The sequence below is a fragment of the Camellia sinensis genome, chromosome 9 (genome assembly GCF_055761805.1).
Source record: "Camellia sinensis isolate YWXY chromosome 9, ASM5576180v1, whole genome shotgun sequence".
Taxonomy (NCBI): Eukaryota; Viridiplantae; Streptophyta; class Magnoliopsida; order Ericales; family Theaceae; genus Camellia; species Camellia sinensis.
The window spans coordinates 167,205,009-167,226,091 of NC_138969.1; positions in this window are offsets into that span (position 1 = coordinate 167,205,009).

The following is a 21,083-nucleotide window of genomic DNA, read 5'->3' on the forward strand; positions in this document are numbered from 1 at the left end:
CATTCCCCAATTTCTAATTGGGTTCCAGTGGAGTGTCACAGGCCTTGCAGCCAAGCATCCCAGTTTCCTTCAATAGATCAAGCACATATTTCCTCTGTGAGATAAATATCCCATCTTTGGAGTGAGCAACTTCAATTCCCAGAAAATACTTCAAGCTCCCCAAGTCTTTGATTTCAAACTTACTGGCTAAATATTTTTTCAACAGAGGAATTTCATCACTATCATCGCTCGTAAGAGCTATGTCATCTACATAAACAATGCGTGCTGTAATCTTACCAAGTGAGGAATGTTTCACAAACAAGGTGTGATCTACTTGACTCTGTTTTTTAAGCATAGCCTGAGTGAATCTCTCAAACCAAGCCATTCGAGACTGTTTGAGACCATATAATGACTTCCGAAGCCTGCATACTTTGCCTTCCGTCTGATGATCCTCAAAACTAGGAGGTATGTCCATATATACCTCTTCTTCGAGGTCACCATGGAGAAAGGTGTTCTTTACATCAAATTGATGAAGTGGGCAATCTAGATTAGCTGCTAGAGAGAGAAGTACCCTAACTGAATTCATCTTAGCCACAAGTGCAAAGGTCTCCTGATAGTCAACACCATGTGTCTGAGTGAACCCTTTGGCCACAAGTCTCGCCTTGTAACGCTTAATAGAACCATCCGCTTTGTGTTTCACTGTATACGCCCATTTGCATCCCAAAAGTCGTTTTCCCTTAGGTAACTCAGTTAATTCCCAAGTGTCATTCTTCCTAAGTGCTTTCATTTCATCAATCATGGCACGTTCCACTCAGAGGTAGCAAGAGCATCCTAAAAATGGTTAGGAATGCTAACAGTGGAAATATTTGACACAAACGCTCTATATAAGGACGACAAATCAGAGTAAGACACAAAATTTGAGATAGGATGTTGAGTACAAGATCTCACACCCTTTCTCTTGGTAATAGGAACATCAAGATCAATGGACTTAAGAGATTCAAAGTTACCTGAACTCTCATCAGAAGCAGGAGATGGCAGTGGAGGAGCAGAAGTGGTCTCTTGTATCTAGGTAACTTTCTGTCTGTCTTTGTCCTGGACATAAACTTGCCCTTCTCTATCCTTGGTGACATTGGGTTCTGTAGTCCCAGTAGGAGGTGGTGGTGCAAGAACAACTGGTTCCATCATAGGAATGACAGGAATCACTTCACACCAAGGCTCCTCCTAAAAGGAGGACTGGGACACTAGAGAGGACAAGAAATAGGACTGGGACTCAAAAAAGGTAACATCCATGGACACAAACCACTTATGAGAAGAAGGGTGATAACACTTATACCCTTTTCGAGTAGGAGAGTAGCCAAGGAAAACACATTTGAGGGAACGAGGGTCCAACTTACCACGAGTAGGAGAGTGATTACGGACAAAACAAATAGAGCCAAATATTTTGAGAGGAATAGAAAATAAGGATGGGGAACCGAGGAGGACTTGAAGAGGAGCTTGTTTTTGCAAGACCTAAGTAGGAAGACGATTAATAAGATGGGCAGCGATGAGAACAGCATCGCCCCAGTAGGATCGAGGGACACTCATAGAAAAACACATGCATTGAGCCATATCAAGAATATAGCGATTCTTGCGTTCCGTCACCCCATTTTGTAGAGGGGTATTGGTGCAGGAGGTCTGATGGATAATGCCATGAGTAGAAAAATATTGTCCTAACCCAGAATCGATGTATTCACCCCCATTATCAGAACGAAATATTTTGACGGTGGCCCCAAAATGAGTACAAATCATTTTATAAAAAGTGCGGAACATAGAGAAAACCCCACTCTTGTCTTTCATGAGATACACCCAAGTAGTATGAGAAAAATCATCAATAAATATAACAAACCAGTGATGACCTTTCATAAACACAACACGAGATGGACCCCAAACATCAAAATGTATTAATGAGAAAAGAACTAAACTTTTATTAAAACTAGGAACAAAAGAAGCTCTGTGTTGTTTTCCAAGCTGTCAAGACTCACAAAGAAATTCAGACAAATTATTGTTTGAAAAAACAGATGGAAATAAATGCTTAAGTAAAAAAAGAGAAGGATGTCCAAGACGCCGATGCCACAACCATATATCATCGGTGGTAGTAGGACTCTTGGTGAAAGAATGAGCAAGCTTGTCCGGTTGATCAAAGAAGTAGAGACCATTTTCTGCACTACCACTGCCAATCGTCCTCCTCGTGATAAGGTCCTAAAAAGGACAATCATCAGGAAAAAATGTCATACTACAATTCAAATCCTTTGTAATACGACTCAAGGATAGCAGGTTAATAGAAAAATTGGGAACATGGAGAACAAAAGAGAGAGGTAAAGTAGGAGTGACATGGACTAAACCTTTCCTCGAAATAGAAGAAATAGTACCATCTGCAATCCTAACTTTGTCCCGACGTAAAGAGGGCTTATAGGTAGAGAAAAGGTCAGAGGAGCCAGACATATGATCTGAGGCACCCGAATCAATAATCCAGGGCAAAGACGTATGAGACAGGAAAACACAAGGAGAAGACGCTAAGTTACCTGAGTAAGCAAACGACGAGGAAGATGTACTAAGAGCAGTAGAAGACTGGCGGTCCAACAAGTGACACAGAACATCCTCAAGCTTATAAGTAGTCATGCTAGAGAGACCATCAGAAACCAGGCCAACAGAAGCAGAAGTAGAATCAATTGTATTAACCGCACTAGACTGGTGAACCTAGGGATAGGAGCCACGTCCTCTAGACTGGCCTGACCGACCTCCTCTGGAACCACATCGATCACCTCGACCCCCGGATGGAGTTCCATGAAGCTTCCAACATATCTCACTAGTATGTCGCGGTTTCTTACAGTAATCACAGAATATAGACTCCTTGGCGGTAGACGGAGGGATGTGAGTCAGGCTGAGGTAGACAGTAATGCTGAGCGATCAGTAGAGATAGGGGACATCATAGCAGACCGGCGACTCTCCTCATTTTGTACATAGGCAAAAGCCTCCTAAAGTGAAGGAAGAGTGTCCATACTCAGAACCCGACTCCGAACTGGATCATACTCCACATTGAGACCGGCCAAAAACATGACGACTCTTTCCTGTGCAATGAACTTCCTGTATCTGACTGAATCAGCAGTGCAAACAGGCTTATAGTCCTGCAGGTGATCAAGGCCTTTCCAATCATTGGTAAGGAAGGTGAAGTACTGAAGAACCGTCTGCTCCCCCTGAACAGAGCTCTCAATAAAGCAGCATAACTCAAATGCTTGTGAGAAATTCCCTTTGTGGGAATAGGTGGTAGCCACAGCATCCCAAACATCCTGGGTAGTCTCCATAGATAAGTAGCCCTCGCCAATGTCTGGTACCATCGAATGAATAAGCCAACCCATAATCAAACAGTTTGTAATCTCCCATTGGTCATAACCAGGGTCAATTGTGTTGGGTTCCTGTATCCTGCCATCCACTTACCCTATCTTTCCTCTACTCTTCAAAAACATAGTCAAACTCTGCGACCACGCGAGATAATTTGACCATTAAATAGAGAGGTAGTAATTTTAAGACTAGGGTTAGGGTTTTCAATCATAGCAGTAGATATAGGGAAACTCTCACTCCAAGGTGTCTGAGAAGTAGTGGACATACTGGTGGAATATGCAATAGATATTATACTACTGAAACCTCAACAAAACTAGTGCCAATCACAAATCCGGAAAGTGGAGAAATACAAACACAATGACCACTAAGAAAATTAAAGACTTAAAAACCTCATCAACCCTTTTTTTTTTTTCCTCTATTGCATTTTTTTCCTTCTTTACTTTTTTTTTTTTTTGAAAAGACAAATAAATAAATTAATTAATTAAAGAAAAACAAGGCAAAGGTGAGTTACAGGCCACAAATAGAGCTTCCAAGTAACGAACAAGTCACAAAGAGAACTCAGCGATACATCTTCACGAAGACAACAGACAGGCGATAAGCGACAGGGACAGACCCACCAGTCGGAGGCAACAGGGATAGACGCACCAGTCAGGGCTACCTAGGGCTCTTCCAGCCTAGTCGGCTACTACCGTCAGGCCTCCTGGCCTTAGCTTTGTCAGCGAGATACACCTTCTAGCCCAGAAAGCCACTGTCGTCAGGCCTCCTGGCCTTAGCTTCGTCGGCGAGTGACGATGGAAGACGACTGTGGAGTGATGATGGTCCTATGGAAGATGATTGTGGAGTGACGATGGTCCTAAGGGTGTGATGATGGAAGATGACTGTGTGGTCTCTATGGTGGCTCCGGTGGGTACTGTATGGGTAGAGGAATTTAGGTTTTAGGGTTAGGCTCTGATACCATGTTATTTTTAGAGAATACTAGATTAGGAAATGATTAAGATATCATCCCTTATTTATATTAATAAATTTAATAATTACAAAGGAGCCCTAAGGCACAGAATAATTACAAAATAAGAACCCAAATAACAATATATTATTCTAACAGTATGTGGATGTCAGATGTGGTGTGTGAATAAAAGAGCCAAAGAGGAGAGGCTTTTTTGTGAGCCCATGTGGTTCCTTACGTGTTAGGTTTTTTTCCCTTTTTATTTAGAATCCCCTAGAAGTAATGCAGGCAAAATGAAATGAAAGAGACACAATGAAAGATTGAAAAAGGAAAGTAAAATAAAATAAATAATCCCATTTTCTTTTTAGAGAAAAAAAGAATGCGAAGAGAAAAAGAAGTAAATTAGTGCATGTTGGTTGCTACTCTGCTTGAAAGGAGGAGGGGAGGGGGAAATTCTATGCATCAACGGTTGGGGTGGCCATGGCCCCCTTTGGCCTATGTGTGCCTTCGTCCAAGGTCTTGGAGACCAAGATTGTAAAATAATTACCATCATGTAACATAATGGTTGATAAATGAAAATTGTGCCAAGGTTGTACCCTAGATAGTCTACCATAGTAGACATAGACTGTAATCAATGTAACGCTCATGTGTGAAGTCATAATGGTGGTATGACGGTAGAATGGCTCTAGTTATGGCTAGTTTTGATACAAAAGAAGAAAAAATTAGAGAGGAAGGAAAGAATCTGAGCTAGTAATGCTATATAATTTGTCTTAGAGTTGTTGATCTTGTTCCTCTGCTTCATTTGTGCTACGGTAATGGCTTGAAGCCTCAGCATTTTTTTGAGGGCTCTCATGCCCACTTTTTGTGCCAAAACAAAAACACCATAGTTTGATATGGTTGAATAGTGATTTATTGGGTGGGATCTCTTCATGGATGGCATGTTTTTAGACATTGGCTAATCTAGGGATTGAGTTTGGGTCCATGCCACATGACTAGTTTCTTGGAATCGGCAAGTTACCAGATTTTTGCATGGGAAGACTGTAGGATTGAAGAGGGTAGAATGCTCTATTGACAGTCTAGGCCATATTTTGTTAACAAACCACCAGATTTGTGCCAAGACGTGTGAACCTATTTATGATGTGGAGCATGGATCACAATTGTTGATTTTATTCTAAGAGGTTCTAGTTTTCAAGTCTATGGCAAAAACACTTCGTCATTTTCTCTTGCTTTATGTTGTACATTTGAAAAGAGTTTTGAGTTGTATTTTGAAAGATAAGTTTTGAAAATTGAAAATTTATTTGGTTATGAGTTTTGAAAATAATTTTGGGATAATTTTTGGTTTTTTTTTTTTTTTTTTAGGTTGAATAGATGGGGTGTGAGAGAAAATTTGATTGATGGATGTGTAGAATGTAAGAGAATGAAATAGGAGAGAGGAAAAATGAGCGAGAAAAAGTGATTGATTTATTTATTAATTAAAAAATGAGTTAATTACCTAAAAGTCCTATTTACAAATGTTATGATAGCTCATGTCCTATATCTAAGATTTTTTGAACCAATAAGTCTTATTTAGTAAAACTGAGAATATTATCAGTTTTTTCCAATTTTTAAAAACTAAGAACATTATCAATTTTGCATAATAGTGTTCCAGATAATTGTTCCACTAACTGATGGAAAAAAACAGAGTATGAGATTAAACATTTTTGCCTTTCTACTTATTGGTTTGATTCAACCCTCCAATAAAACCGAGAACATTATCAATTTTTTCAGTTTTAAAACTGAGAACATTATCAATTTTTTCATTTTTAATTTTTTTTTTAAGTTTTGCACAATGTTCCATCATCATGCTCCTTTATAGACACAATTTTTTCAGTTTTTCACCCAAAAAAAAAAAGTTGAATTTTTTTTATTTTTTCAAAAATAACATGAGTTTATTTTTTATTTTTTTTTACACAATCTTTTTTTAGTTTTGTCAATTTGAAATTTGATATTTTAAAGTTTTGAAAATCAAAATAAATGTCAAATTATCATGTTCCTTTATAGATAATTATAAATGGTGATAATCATTATTTGAAGGGCAATTTCGACTATTAAAAATTTGATGGGACTTGAAGGTCCGAAAATTTTTAGTTAGGATTTAATGGAGTATAAGTTCATAAATTAGGAGTTGTGTGTAAATGCCTCATTTTTAATTGTTTTGTTTAAAAATGTTTTTTATTTTTTAAAAAATTACTGTGACAAATTAATTTTTATTTTATTTTATTTATTTTAAATAAATGGACAAATAATTTGTCATTTTTGTTTAAAAAGATAATTTCTATATTTAAAAAAATATCAAAAACAAATATAATTTTTCTTTACAAATAACAAGTGGCAATTGCAAAAAAAAAAAAAAAAAAAAAAAAAAAAGAAAAAAGTGCACTATTTCGGGCAACCGGTTGAACGACTGGCCGGACGGCCGAGAGGATGTCCAGATGAATGACCGGGTAAACCAAAAATTCAAAAACAGTTTGGGAGGATGTCCAGGCGGACGATCAGATAAACCAAAAATTCAAAAACTCTCTGGTTACCAAACATGTTTTCAACTGTGTTCTGAAATGTAATTTGGAATCATATTTTGAAAACTATAATCAAACAGAGGGTTGCAATATGATGGTGGAATCATGATTCCAGAATGGAACCAAACATATACTTTTTAAATGTATTTATGTTAGGTGTGTCTTCATGGGATGCGTTATGATTACAGCTAAAAAATTTTGGATTGAAGAGAGAATAGGTTGGTGAGATAATATTGGTATGAATATATATTTCCTTCTTAAAATAACAAATCATGCATTTTGGAAATCAAAAATCAAGGAATAATTATTATTTTTCAAATAATTAATTAAATAGATTAGCCAATAATGTTTTAGAAAATTTACCCATAAATTCCATATAGGGGAATATTGATCCATTTAGTCCTAAGAGTTTTCTTATGAATCAATTAATCATTTTCGTAATGAAAAGTTATATTTATCTGATTTGATGCAATTTGAGTTTAAGTAAATGCCATTTTGTGATTCATTTTTTCAAATTTTTGATTCGTTTTTTATATGAGAATGGAAATGTGAGGTGTGAAAGATTCTTTTGGGAGGGATTGGTTGTTGAAATGTTGGTTGCTGAGCATGAAAATCTAGATTTCTAGTAGTATGGTTTTTTGGTGTTACATTGGACTGTTACATAAGAGTGCTATGTTTAGAAAAAGTACACTAAGGTGTTTTTGTGTGTTACATTTATTAGAGTGTTATGTTTGGAAAAAAAAAAACACTCAGGAATTTTTTAGTGTGTTACATTGGAGTGTTACATTTGGGAAAAGTACACTAAGGAGTTTTTCTGTGTTACATTAATTGGAGTGTTACGTTTGGAAAAAGTACACTAAAGAGTTTTTCTATATTACATTGATTGGAAAAAGTATGAGTTTGAAAAAAGTACACTAAGGAGTTGTTTTTTAAGTGTTTCATTTAGTAATTTCAACATTATGAGAAAACATACATTTGTCCATTAACACATAACATACGCGCGTTTATGCTTAACTCTTTATGTAATTTATACTAGAATGGAACCTTTGAGTCCATAAGAAAAAAGAGAGGATTAAATAGTTCATAAGATCACTATTTGAGATTTATTAGTGTTTCACCCTAATTTTTTTTTCATGTCTTTTAATTAAAAAATCAACAAAATTAGTTAGAGATTTTTGAGCTCTCACAAGATTTCTCATTAAAAATCTCATTTTTCTTAATATATATAGATATAGATAAATGGTCCCACCACCACAATAGCCTAGAACCGTCACCATAACCAATTTTTGTTTTTAAGTGCATTTAAAAATTAAAAATTTGAATAAAAATACAAAAAAATAAAAATAAATCATCTCTTACTCTCTAGTCCACCTTATGTCCTTCTGTCTCCATTATCTCACCTCTGACACCTCCAACAATCAATCCCTTCCATCTCTGTCCCTCCCCAAGGCTAACTCCCTCCATTACAAGTGAACGACGGACACCAATGTGACGTCTCACCACTTTCCACTTTGAAACCTTATCCCCTATATCCAATTTCCAACTCTACATCCAGTGGCTTCCAATAAACTCCTAACCCTCGATTCTTTAACAACATTAATTCATCACTGCACAGGAATGACAACGAGGCGAGTTTATAGTAATTCGTCTATGTCTTACCTCATATCATATCAAGGTCAGAGCAAATCAAAGGGTAGTTAGGCGAGGGAGAAGGGGATGAGAGAGGGTTAATTTTGAAATTTTAAGAAGAATAATACTAATAAAAATCACATATAATATGATCTATTACGAATAATAATTTATAATTAATGAAAATTAAAAGATGTAAAATGATAAATTAATGAGTGAAAATAAATGTTAAGTATTATTTTAGTATTTTAATTTTATTATAATGAAAATTTTTAAATTATATATATTATAAATATATTCAATATATATAATCGGGACAAAAGTCAAGTAAAATAGGAAGGGAAAAGAAAAACTCATTCTCAATACCCCACTTCCTGTTGAAGGTCACCCCATGTGAAAGGGGTGATCCTCATGTCAACAAAGGAAGACAACCAACCAAGTCAAGCTTGGTGGCCACCAACCATGTCAAAAGTCAAGAATGAAGGCTCTCCCACCTACTCCTTTGTGTATAAATAGAGACGGGAGGGAGAGGATGAGATACAGATCAGAAATTAGAGAGTGAGAGCTGTGAGTTGAGTGAGTTTCATCTCCTCCTCTGTATTTTGTATTTTGCTCCATTTTAGTGAAAACTTCTCATTTCTGTCCGTGGATGTAGGCATTGGGCCGAACCACGTAAATATTGTGTTCCCTGTGTGTGTGAGATATATTTCTGGGTGTGTTTGATCCTAACAAGTGGTATCAGAGCCGGTGTTGTGCGTTTTGCGGAAAAACAGAGTGTTGTTCCGAAACTGCCCAGAAATCGTATTGCTCGAAATCAGATTTTGAGCATACCAGGAGCAAGGGCTCGACGAGAGGAGTCCAGAAACATAAAACAGACACCCAACAGAGGCCAGACGCGCTCTCACGCGCCCCTAGAAGTTGGCGCGTGAATCCCAGTCGCGTCACGCGCCGCACGCGCTTTCAGAGGTAGAAGACGCGTGAGTTCACGCGCATGCACGCGCCGCACGCGCTTTCAGAGGTAGACGACGCGTGATCTCACGCGCGGAACGCGCCGCACGCGCGCGCACCAAGCCGCTCGAGCCCGAGCCGCGTTGACCGAGCCCGAGCCGCTGACTGAGCCGCTCACGTCAGCCAGACGCCAGCCGAACAGAGAAAAATCTGGTGCTTCTCAGGCGCACCAGATTCTGCCGATCTGAACCGTTAAAATTGTTTTGGCTTGATCTAAGCCATTTGGAGTCCGTTTTTGGTGATCCAATAGTGGTTTCTGACTATTTGGAGTATTCCGGACACATCCGTACGGTCAGATTTTGCAACAAAGCCTGTTTTTCAAACAGAGATTACTTTCTGGATGATGGAAGAATCCACATCAGCTTCAGGGCCGATGATTCGGTTGAACGCTTCTAATTATGCGATATGGAAGCCGCGGATGGAGGACGTCCTGTATTGTAGAGATCTGTTTGACCCTATAGCGCTAAAGGGGGTCAAACCAGATGGAGACAAGGATGTGGACTGGATAAAAACCAACCGGAAGACTGTCGGTCAAATCAGACAGTGGATTGACCACAGTGTGTTCCACCATGTTGCCCAAGAGACAGACGCCTATGCCCTATGGATGAAATTGGAGGGCATGTACCAGTCCAAGACCGCACGGAACAAAGCCTTGATAATGAGAAGGCTTATAAACTTGAAGCTGAAGAATGGTGTGTCTGTTGCTGAACACACCAGTGAATTCCACAGCCTTGTGAACCAGCTTGCATCAATCAAAATGGAGTTGGAGGATGAGATGCAAGCATTATTATTACTCAGTTCCTTACCAGATAGCTGGGAGACGTTGGTGGTTTCTCTCAGTAATTCTGCACCCGAAGGGAAGCTGACCATGGGAATGGTCACAGACGCCTTATTCAACGAGGAGGCAAGGAAGAAAGAGATGGAAGGAGAGCAGTCCCATGCCCTTGTCACAGAAAGTAGAGGCAGAGATAGAGAAAGGGGCAGAGGTAGAGGAAGAAGTAAAAGCAGAGGGCGTTCACAGTTCAGACAGGACAACACGAGGAGGTGTTTTTACTGTGATCAAGAGGATCACGTAATAAGAGATTGCCCAGAGAAAAAGGCGGACAGACAAGCCAAAGAGAAGGCTAAGGGACACGGAGGTCCCTCAACTACAGCAGTTGCAGTGCATTCCTCTGACGATGAAGAGGTGTTGCTTACAATCTCGTCAGAGTTGGAGACACCCGGCTGGATTTTGGATTCAGGGTGTACGTTCCACATATGTGCGGATAAGAAGCTTTTCTCCACTTATCGAAGAGTCAGCGGTAGCACTATCCGGATGGCCAACAACACAGTGAATAGAGTTGTCGGCATAGGGACAGTGCGATTCCTTACTAAGGATGGAAGAAAAGTAATTTTATCTGAGGTCCGACATGTGCCAGGAGTACGGAGGAATCTAATCTCCCTGAGTATGCTAGATCTAAAAGGAAATTGTTTCTCATCTAGTGGCGGGGTTCTTCATGTACACAGAGGTGATAGAGAAATGTTGCAAGGCAAATTGTGCAACAAACTGTACAGACTGGAAGGAGAAGCTTTGACAAAGATGAGTGTTGTCAAATGCCAGTCAAAGGGTACAAAGAGAGAACATACGCAACCAAAGCGTATGATTGAGCAAGGCTTTCATCAGGAATGGCGAAAACGGTGCACGGGAACGCAAGGAGGCAGTTCAAAGGTACACAGATCTGAGCCAGTGAAGCCAATCTTGAAGAAAGTTCAGAGCAAAGAAACCAAGTCTGTAGAGACTATGCCAGTGAAGAAGAGAGTTTCTTTTGCTCCCGTGTTAAAGACATTTTGCAACCTCTCAAAAGATGCATGGAAGGGAGGGATGCAATCTCAAGTTGCAAAGTGAGCTTTGCAATGCACTCCAATAAGGGGGTGCAAGCACTATGCACGGAGTTGCATAGTGGTAACTTGTACAGACCGGTGAAAGTTGTCTTGGCAGAAGGGCTAACTGTCAAACATCAGTACGGACGTACAAGTAAGACAGAACCGAACATCAGGGATTGCAGCACAGACAACGGGCGTATGAGATCGCTGGGAAGTTGTTCTGAAGTGCAGAAAGCAAAGGCTGGTTGTTCAGAAATAAGCTCCGAGCAAGGAAAATTGAAGATGTTGATGTGTCAAACTCTGAAGTTTTCTAGTTGCTCCCGTGTTTCATCATGCAAGAAGCTGCACGGTAATGCAAGGGTATCCCGAGCAGGGGGTGCAGGGCATCCAATCAGGGGGTGCTTGATACCTTGGCAGCAGGTTTTGTTGTGGATCACCTCACATGGGCTGAGGGGGTGATTGTTGAAGGTCACCCCATGTGAAAGGGGTGATCCTCATGTCAACAAAGGAAGACAACCAACCAAGTCAAGCTTGGTGGCCACCAACCATGTCAAAAGTCAAGAATGAAGGCTCTCCCACCTACTCCTTTGTGTATAAATAGAGACGGGAGGGAGAGGATGAGATACAGATCAGAAATTAGAGAGTGAGAGCTGTGAGTTGAGTGAGTTTCATCTCCTCCTCTGTATTTTGTATTTTGCTCCATTTTAGTGAAAACTTCTCATTTCTGTCCGTGGATGTAGGCATTGGGCCGAACCACGTAAATATTGTGTTCCCTGTGTGTGTGAGATATATTTCTGGGTGTGTTTGATCCTAACACTTCCTTGGAAAAAAAACCTGAGAGGGCGGAATTGGGGGAAAACTTTCATCCCTATTGCCGCATTTCAGAATTTGGTAGCGTTAATTTTCAATGGAAGTTCGCAAGGGAAGAGACGAGAGAGAATGGAAGATAGTGGTGTAGTGATGGTAGTGGGGTAAGGTGGTGGCAGACATGTCACCTTCTTTATCCCAACATGAATTAAATTTTGAATAAATTATAAATATACTTCTTAAAATTTATTTAAAATATGAATTGTTTATTTTATTGTCAGAATTTTTTACTTAGGAAATTAACAAAAAAAAAATGACATAGTTACTTTCCTATGCAACAATAAAATTATTAAATTAATAGTAATTAAAATATATTTTGACATTATTAGAAACTGTTAATTGACTTAATGATTTATTAATCTAATGGATCGTTTGTTATGCGATTAGAAATTTGAAGAGACAAAATGTAATTTTCAAAATCACAAAGGACAATAATATTTTAAGCAAATTTGAACAAATATGCTAAAAAATTGAACAGTTAGGTTCAAACAATTAGAAATGGACTTTTGACTAACAAATTTAATATAGTGGTCCTTATGTCCCAAAAGATTCATTCCTTGTCTTCAATGACTTATAAGGTTGGGAATCTGGATTTATCAAGGTTATCCCTTATAAGAGAAAAATTAACTTAAATTTTAAACAACTATTTTTAATTTTCAGTCTATGTTTACATTGATGTGGCGTTCAATGAATGGATGACCGTAAATTATATGTTGTATGGATAAGCTGTGTAGAACCCTTTTTTTTTTTTTTTTTATCAACATATAGAACGTTTACTCTTTTGAAATACATATTGATGCTATAAAAATCACTGCACATGTGTTTTAGAGAAAATATTATTTTTACCCTTATAGGTTGCCTCGATAATCAATCACACTTCCAGATTTTGAATAATTTTAATTTTATCTCTAAAATTTTTGAAATCGTATCAATTTGTATCATTACATTTAAAAGGAATTTTTTTTATTTTAAAAAAATTATATTTTGACCCCAAATTTCAAAAGAAAGATGCAAACTCACTCTCTTCTACCCAAACTTACTTTCCTTACCCCTTCCACGTCTTCCTCTGGCAGCCCTCATTCTTCACCCATTTCCTACTCCTACCACCCCCTGAATTACCGAAATCCCATATCATTGAGATGTCTGGTCCTAGATTGGTGATGATTATGTCTTTTGTGTCTTCCCCAAAAGCCATGTAACCCAAAACTCCACAACCTCCATACATGAAAGATGTTATAACAGTTGAAAGAAATATGAAAAATGTGTATCTGTATTATATTAAATGAATGAATACAATAGGAGAGCCTATATTTATAGGCACAAACTTAGATAAGTATAGAAGGAGATAGAGATAGAGAGAGATAGAGATAAGCTATATCTACAATACAATGAGATAAGTATAAAGATAAGTATAAATCTAAATCTAATATATACATTAACAGCCTCCCTCAAACTCAAGATGGGTAAGCATCAGCCAACTTGAGTTTGGCAACTAGATCATTGAAACGACTAGGAGGATGAGCCTTGGTGAAAATATCAACAGGTTGATCAACAGAAGAAATAGGAAGAAGATGAACAGTGCCGCGTGTAACATGCTGTTGAATGAAATGACAATCAATCTCAATATGTTTGGTGCGATCATAGAGGACATCATTGTGAGCAATCTGAATGGTACTTTGATTGTCACAATAGAGAGATGTGGCACTAGGGAAAGAAACACCCATATCAGCAAGGAGCCAGTGAAGCCATAAAAGTTCTTGAGTAATGTCAGCAAGAGCGCAGTATTCAGCTTCAGTACTAGAGCGAGCAGTGAAGGACTGTTTCTTGCTATGCCAAGTAAGAAGAGAATCTCCTAAGAAGAAACAAAAACCCATGGTGGAGCATCGATTAGTAGGATCCCCAGTCCAATCAGCATTAGAAAAGACACAAAACTCAAGGAAGAGTGAGCAGAGTAGTGGAGTCCATGGAACATAGTGCCTTTGAGGTAATGAAGTATGCGAAGTAGAGCAGTGAAATGTGGGGTGCGGGGAGCCGACATGTACTAACTAACAAGATGGACATCATAGGAAATTTCAAGATGAGTCACAGTGAGATAGACAAGACTACCGACCAGCTACCGATAAAGAGTAGCATCAAAGAGAAGATCCCCGTCTAGAGGAGTAAGACGAGTCTGAGGATCAACAGGAGTAGAGGTAGTCTTGTAATCGGTGTGACCAGCACGTGCCAGAAGATCGAATGCATATTTGGCTTGTGACAAATAATAACCAGTGGAATCATGAGAGATTTCAAGCCCTAAGAAATAATTAAGAGTACCAAGGTCCTTTATCTCAAACTGATGATTGAGAAATTTTTTAAGACTAAGAATACTAGCCACATCATCACCGGTGATAATCATACCATTCACATAAAGAAGAAGAAGAGTGGTGCCATAAGGAGTGGTCCGAACAAATAGAGTGGAGTCATATGAGCTGGAGGTGAAGCCGAAGTCATGGGTGGTGGAACTGAATTTTGCAAACCAAGCTCGTGGGGCTTGCTTGAGACCATAGAGAGCATGTTGTAGTTTGCAAACCTTTTGAGCTGGATAAGCAGACCCAAGTGAAGGTTGCATGTAGACTTCCTCAAGAAGATCACCATTAAGGGAAGGCATTTTTGACATCCATCTGAAAGAGATCCCAGTGGCGAGTAGCAGCAACAACAAGTAAGCTACGTACAGAGGTAAGTCGAACAACCGGGGCGAAAGTCTCCTCATAATCAATGCCAAATTCCTGGGTGAAACCCTTGCAACAAGACGGGTTTTGAGATGTTCAATAGAGCCATCAGAATGGGTCTTGATTTTGTATACCCATCTGCAGACAATCGCAATCTTTCCAGGAAGAAGATCAATAACATCCCAAGTATGACTCTTGTCTAAAGCCTGTAATTCATCAGTCATAGCTTACTGCCAAAGAGGATTAATACAAGCCTCACGATAGGAGGTAGGTTCATAAGTAGAAAAGGCAGTAGACCCGACAATATAATCACGAAGATGAACAGGTAATTGAGTTACCCGATGTGGACGACCAGTGGGAGGAGGATCTGATAGGGTGATAGGAGATGCAACCGAACCATCAGAGGGAGCAGTCGGGATAGGATCAGGTGTAGGCAAAGGCATCTCTAGAGAGGAGGAACCTACATCAAAGGCATTAGAGAAAAGATTGATTGAAGGATTAGTAAACAGAATGGAAGCAGAAGATGATAATATGTGGAACGAGGATAAAGATAAAAACATTTTATGCTCCCAGAAAACCATATGACGAGAGACACGAAGACGTTTAGAGATAGGATCCCAACAACGATAGCCTTTATGTTCAATTCCATACCCAAGAAAGCAACAAAGACGAGAACGGGGTTTAAGTTTGGTGTGTTCATAAGGTTGAAGGAGAATAAAGCATGCAGACTCAAAAACCCAAAGATTTGTGTATGGAGTACTAGTCCCATGTAAACGTGCATAAGGAGTTTGATTATGAATAGTAGGAGTGGGAACACAATTGATAGTGTAGACAATAGTAAGAGCAGCTTCCCCAAAAAAATATTCAGGACACGACGAAGAGATAAGAAGGGCTCGAGTAGTGTCAAGAATATACCTATGCTTTCGTTCAGCATGACCACTTTGTTGGGACGTGCCAACACAGGAACGATGAGGCTGAGTACCGTGACGCTGAAGGAATGAGAGAAAATCAAGATCCCTATATTCCATAGCATTATCAGATCGAAAAATTTTAATGTTTTTAGAAAATTGGGTTTGGACCATGCTTGCAAAATTGTAATAAAGTTGTTTGAGTCCTTATCGACTTTTCATTAGAAACAACCATGTAAAACGTGAAAAATCATCAACAAAGACAACAAAGTATCGTGATCCCCCCATAGTGGTAGTAGGTGATGGTCCCCAAATATTAGAATGTATAAGATCAATTGGTGCATGAGAAACAAAAATAGTTGCATTAAATTATAAAGCAGGTTATTTTGCAAGTTGACAATATAAACAATCCAAAGTATTGGGAATGACATGACCTAACTGACCAGTAGAAACTACAGATTTTAAACGGCTAACAAAAATATGTTCTAAATGACAATGCCATATATTAAAAGGAGACAAGCTGGAAGCAGATGTAGGAGTAGCTATCGGGGTGGAGTCTGGAACATGAAAGTGAATGAGCACATAGAGACGTCCATGCTTAGGGCTGATCCCAAGAGTTTGTCCCGTTTGAAGGTCTTGTACCAAACAACCATTAGTAGAAAATGTGACAGTTAGACCAAGATCACATAATTGACAAATAGAAATAAGGTTTAAAGTGAGAGCAGGAATAAGATAAACATTTGATAAGGATATATGAGAGGTAGAAACAAAACCAATATGACTTACAGACATAAGAGAACTACCAGTAATATGAATGAAGGGAATATGAAAAAATGAAGAAAAAGAAGAAAATAGGGTAGAACTAGAAGTCATATGATTGTAACATGCTGAGTCAAAATACCAGGGAGATGTACCTGACGTTACAGACAGAGTAGTAGAAGGAGGTGTACCAGAGGTAGTGAGAAACTGTTTGTACATGGCTTCAACATTAGTTTAGGAAAAGATAGGAGCGGCTAGATCTAAAGGCTCAGAAAATTCCTCAAAGACAGCAGCAACAATGCGATGAGCAGGCAGAGATCTAGACTGATTCTCGGGACGTTGTGAACAACCTCGTGATAAAGCCCCACGATTAGTAGATGAGCGGCCTGGATTGCAAAAACAGTCTTGTTGCAGATGACTAGGACTAATCTTGTTGCAGTACCGACAGGATCTGACTGGGCAATGAAGCAGAAGATGAGTAAAAGGAAAGCCTCGATTCTGACAATAATTGTAAGTAGTGGACCGCTTGGTGGTTGGTGTAGAGGAACTCATGGATTAGGGAGTGGCCAGAACTGTATCCACATGATGAGTCTTCAGAAGGCCAAGATGAGTCTCCTCAGATAATAACTCAAAAATAGCCTGCTCAAGAGTGGGCAATGGAGTGCGATGAAGTAGAGATGCACACACGGGCTCAAACTGGGTAGTGAGAGCTATGAGAAACTAAACCAATCGTTGGTGATTACGATATTGAGTGAATAAAGTAGCATCTTCAATATGACGCCAAGCAGGGTTAGAGAGAGCAATCTGGTCCTAGATAGAATATATCTGAGAGAGAAAATCATTAACAGACTGACCAGGCTCTTGACACACACGATGAAGGTGACTTTGAAGCTGATACTGATGAGCAAGACCAGTAGTCTAATAACATTCTGTCAAAAAATCCCAAATGTCTTTGGCAGGAGTAGTCACGGAGTCAAGTTGAAAACGACCAAATTGTAAACTAATAGAGGTAACAGAAGTATTCCGAAGCAAAGTGATGATCTGGTAGTTCTTACTGGCCCAATCCTCTAAACGGTCTGTATATGTGGCAGCTATTTCATGAGCCTCTTTCACTGGTTGAACCACATCTCCAGTGATAATGCGCTAGAGTTTCTTCCCTTTCAGAAAATCGGACATGGCTTGGGCCCATAACACATAGTTGGAGCCGTCAAGAATAACAGAGATTGGATGAGAAGCATCATGACGATCAATAACGGTGGTTTAGTGAAGTAAAATAGAGAAAAATAGTGCTATAGGAGCAAAAACCAGCAAAACAGAGCATACCAATGAGTCCGGAAGGTCGAAAATGGCTGAGAAAGGGGTCTATTTTGCAGAGATGACGTCAGCAGGAGACGCGACGCACAATAGCAGAGGGAGGCACATTGCACAATAGCAGAAAGAGGCGCACGACACACAGTAACCGATTGGCACACGCGGGCACACAATAGTAGAATGGCACGCATGCGGCGCACAGTAGTAGGAACGACGTACGCAAGTACAGGGCTGACGTCTGGTGCTAACATGAGCAAGCAACTGAATGGCGCGTAATAGGCATGGAAAAGTGGGAGTGGAAGGCTGAGATGTGCCGAGCACAAAAACGATGCGTGAGGGCTCATGGAGCACTTTCTTGGGATGTGGTTGGTGCAGTTGGAATCGTGAGGAGATTCCGATCAGCGTAGAGGTTAGGGAAAAATTTTTGGGTGAAAATAACAAGGAAGCAGTGCTGGAACAGAGATAATAAAGTGTATGGGTGATGGAATAAATGCTGTAGTGCCACTGTGTACAGGACTAAGTAGCACAAAAAAGAAAAAAGAAAGGATATAAGTGTAGAACCTAGAGCTTTGATACCATGTTATAATAGTTGAAAGAAATATAGTAAATGTGTATCTGTATTGTATTGAATGAATGAATACAATAGGAGAGCCTGTATTTATAGGCACAAACTTGGATGAGTATAGAAGGAGATAGAGATAGAGATAGAGAGAGAGAGAGATAAGCTATATTTACAATACAAGGAGATAAATATAAAGATACGTATAAATCTAAATCTAATGTATACATTAACAAAAGAAATGAATGTCATTGATAAACCCAGAATTTTCCCAAACTTGTCTTTTTCTTTGATCTTTGATTCTAGTGGTAAAACCATTCGATTCCTTTGAATGCATAAACAGCTACACCTAGACCATAAAAAAACACAAAGACGCCTATGAAAGCTTGTAAAATTGGTCTTTGTTGAAGGAAAATTGTTACATCTTTTACCATCACCACAACCGTAGCTCCGAGATCGACTATGTCTATGAAGATGCAGAGAGGGGCTAAAGTTGGGATTGAATTGTGACCCAATTAAACATACTTTGATTCTGATAAGAATACACTGAGCGATGCCGTCAGCTTCGACAATCGATCAAAAAATGACAAAGTGTCCTCAGAAAGCTGATTCCATTTCACCGGGCTTTCGATTGAATCTTGCAATTGGAAGAAGCATACTTAGATTTCTGATCTTTTATCTTAGACAAAGCATGGATAGATTGATCAATCTCCATTGAAGAAAAATTGACTGGAATACTAGCTTGTTATTCTCAATTGAGGAAAAACAAAATCAAAAGATAAAAAGCAAAGATTAAAGAAAGAACACAATGAGAGAAAGAAATGGGTGAGAAGTTGCAAATGAAAGCAGAAGAAATGGAGATGTATCCATTCTTTTGATTTTCAATTTCGTTATTTTTCTTGTAAATGATATTTTTTGATAAATTAAAATGGTCGTTGTGAAGATGACAGCGGAGGAGGAGGGTGGCAAAGGGATTTGGGTAATTCAAGGGGTGGTCGGAGTGGGAAACTTGTGGGGAATGAGGGCTGTTAGAAGAAGAAGTGGAAGAGGTAAGGAAAGAGTGTGAGTTTGGATATGGTACAAGAACACACCAATACCTGTCAGCAAAGTTGTATGCGTGGCAAATAGAGAGAATTTAAATGTTTACGTCAATAGATTTAAATAATACCCTTTTTTTAGGATCTCATTTGCACTTTGTCACTTTTATCTTAGTGGAAAAATGTAAAGGGGTATTTATATTCTTAAATATCTCTTTACTTACTTATGTTCCACTTAGTCCAAATTATTTTATTATGTCCTTATAAGTCTTATAGGTAACATAGTTATCAAAATACCTCTAATAATAATATTTACATTGATAGTATGAATATTCCGTAATATGAACATTAACACTGTTAAATATGAATGTTCATATCACCAATCACATGTCAACGTGAACATTCACACTCTCAAATATGAACAATCACGTCATCAAGTTGCTAAACGTTCAAAAAAATATTTGTAAGGGTAAAATTGTCCATAAAGTACTTTTAATATAAGAATTTGGATTTGGTGGATCAAATGTCCAAATAATAGGACTTATTTTATTTATTTATTTATTTTTTATCAGAAAAAGTTTACAGCATTAAGAAGAAGAAAGCATTACATCAGCACTAAGCAAGCACAACAAAGGCACAGGTGGAAACACAACCCAGTTACTAGGTAAAACATTAGAAGCTAAAGACTTTGCTACCTAGTGGGCAACTCTATTATTCTGACACCCAGTCTAAGAAAAAGATAAACTTTGATGGAAAGCTAGGCCTCAGATGTCCATAATCAAGGCAACACACTCTCACAGGGAAACAAGTTCTGAGACACACAGGTGAATAACCGATTGATTATCACTTTCAATTTCCACCGAGAACAGATAAAGAGCTTGGGACACTAAGCAAGCCAAACGAATGGCATAAGCCTCTGCTTGGAGAGCAAAAGCTAGTAAAGATTGGGTCCTTCCCTCTACAAGCTTACCATGGGAGTCACGAACTGCAACAACAATGCTTACCACCGAGGAATGCTTGCAATAAGCTGCATCACAATTGATTTTGAGATGCCCAACCAAAGTTGGCCTCCACCTATCAATGGCAGGTATAACAAGGATAGATTGACAGGACATAACATCATTTGTAGAGTGGAGAAAAACTAGCCTTTCATGCCATGCTTGGGAAATTCTGTGGCAAGTAGCAAGCAGGTCCACAAGGAGGTGATTAAACACAAATTCATTCCTAGACTTTCGAATAAACCACCCTACTGTCACCACCTGACTCCAAAAGGCTCTAGCATCTTCCTTAGACTTATGTTGATAGAGGAGATCATAAGTCCACTGAGCCACATTCGAAATGGAGCCTTTATGAATCTTGAGAGAGAGACTACTGCCAAACCAAACTCCTTGTGTCCACGAACAGTCAAAAAGAAAGTGTTCAACCGTTTCCCTTTCATCAAGGCAAATAGGGCAAATAGGCGTTGGAGCACATTTCCTTATATGCAGTCCATCTTATGTAGCTAGAAGGTTGTGGCTGGTTCGCTACCAAAAGTGGTGAATTTTAGGAGCGGTATCAAGGCTCCAAATGAACTTCCATA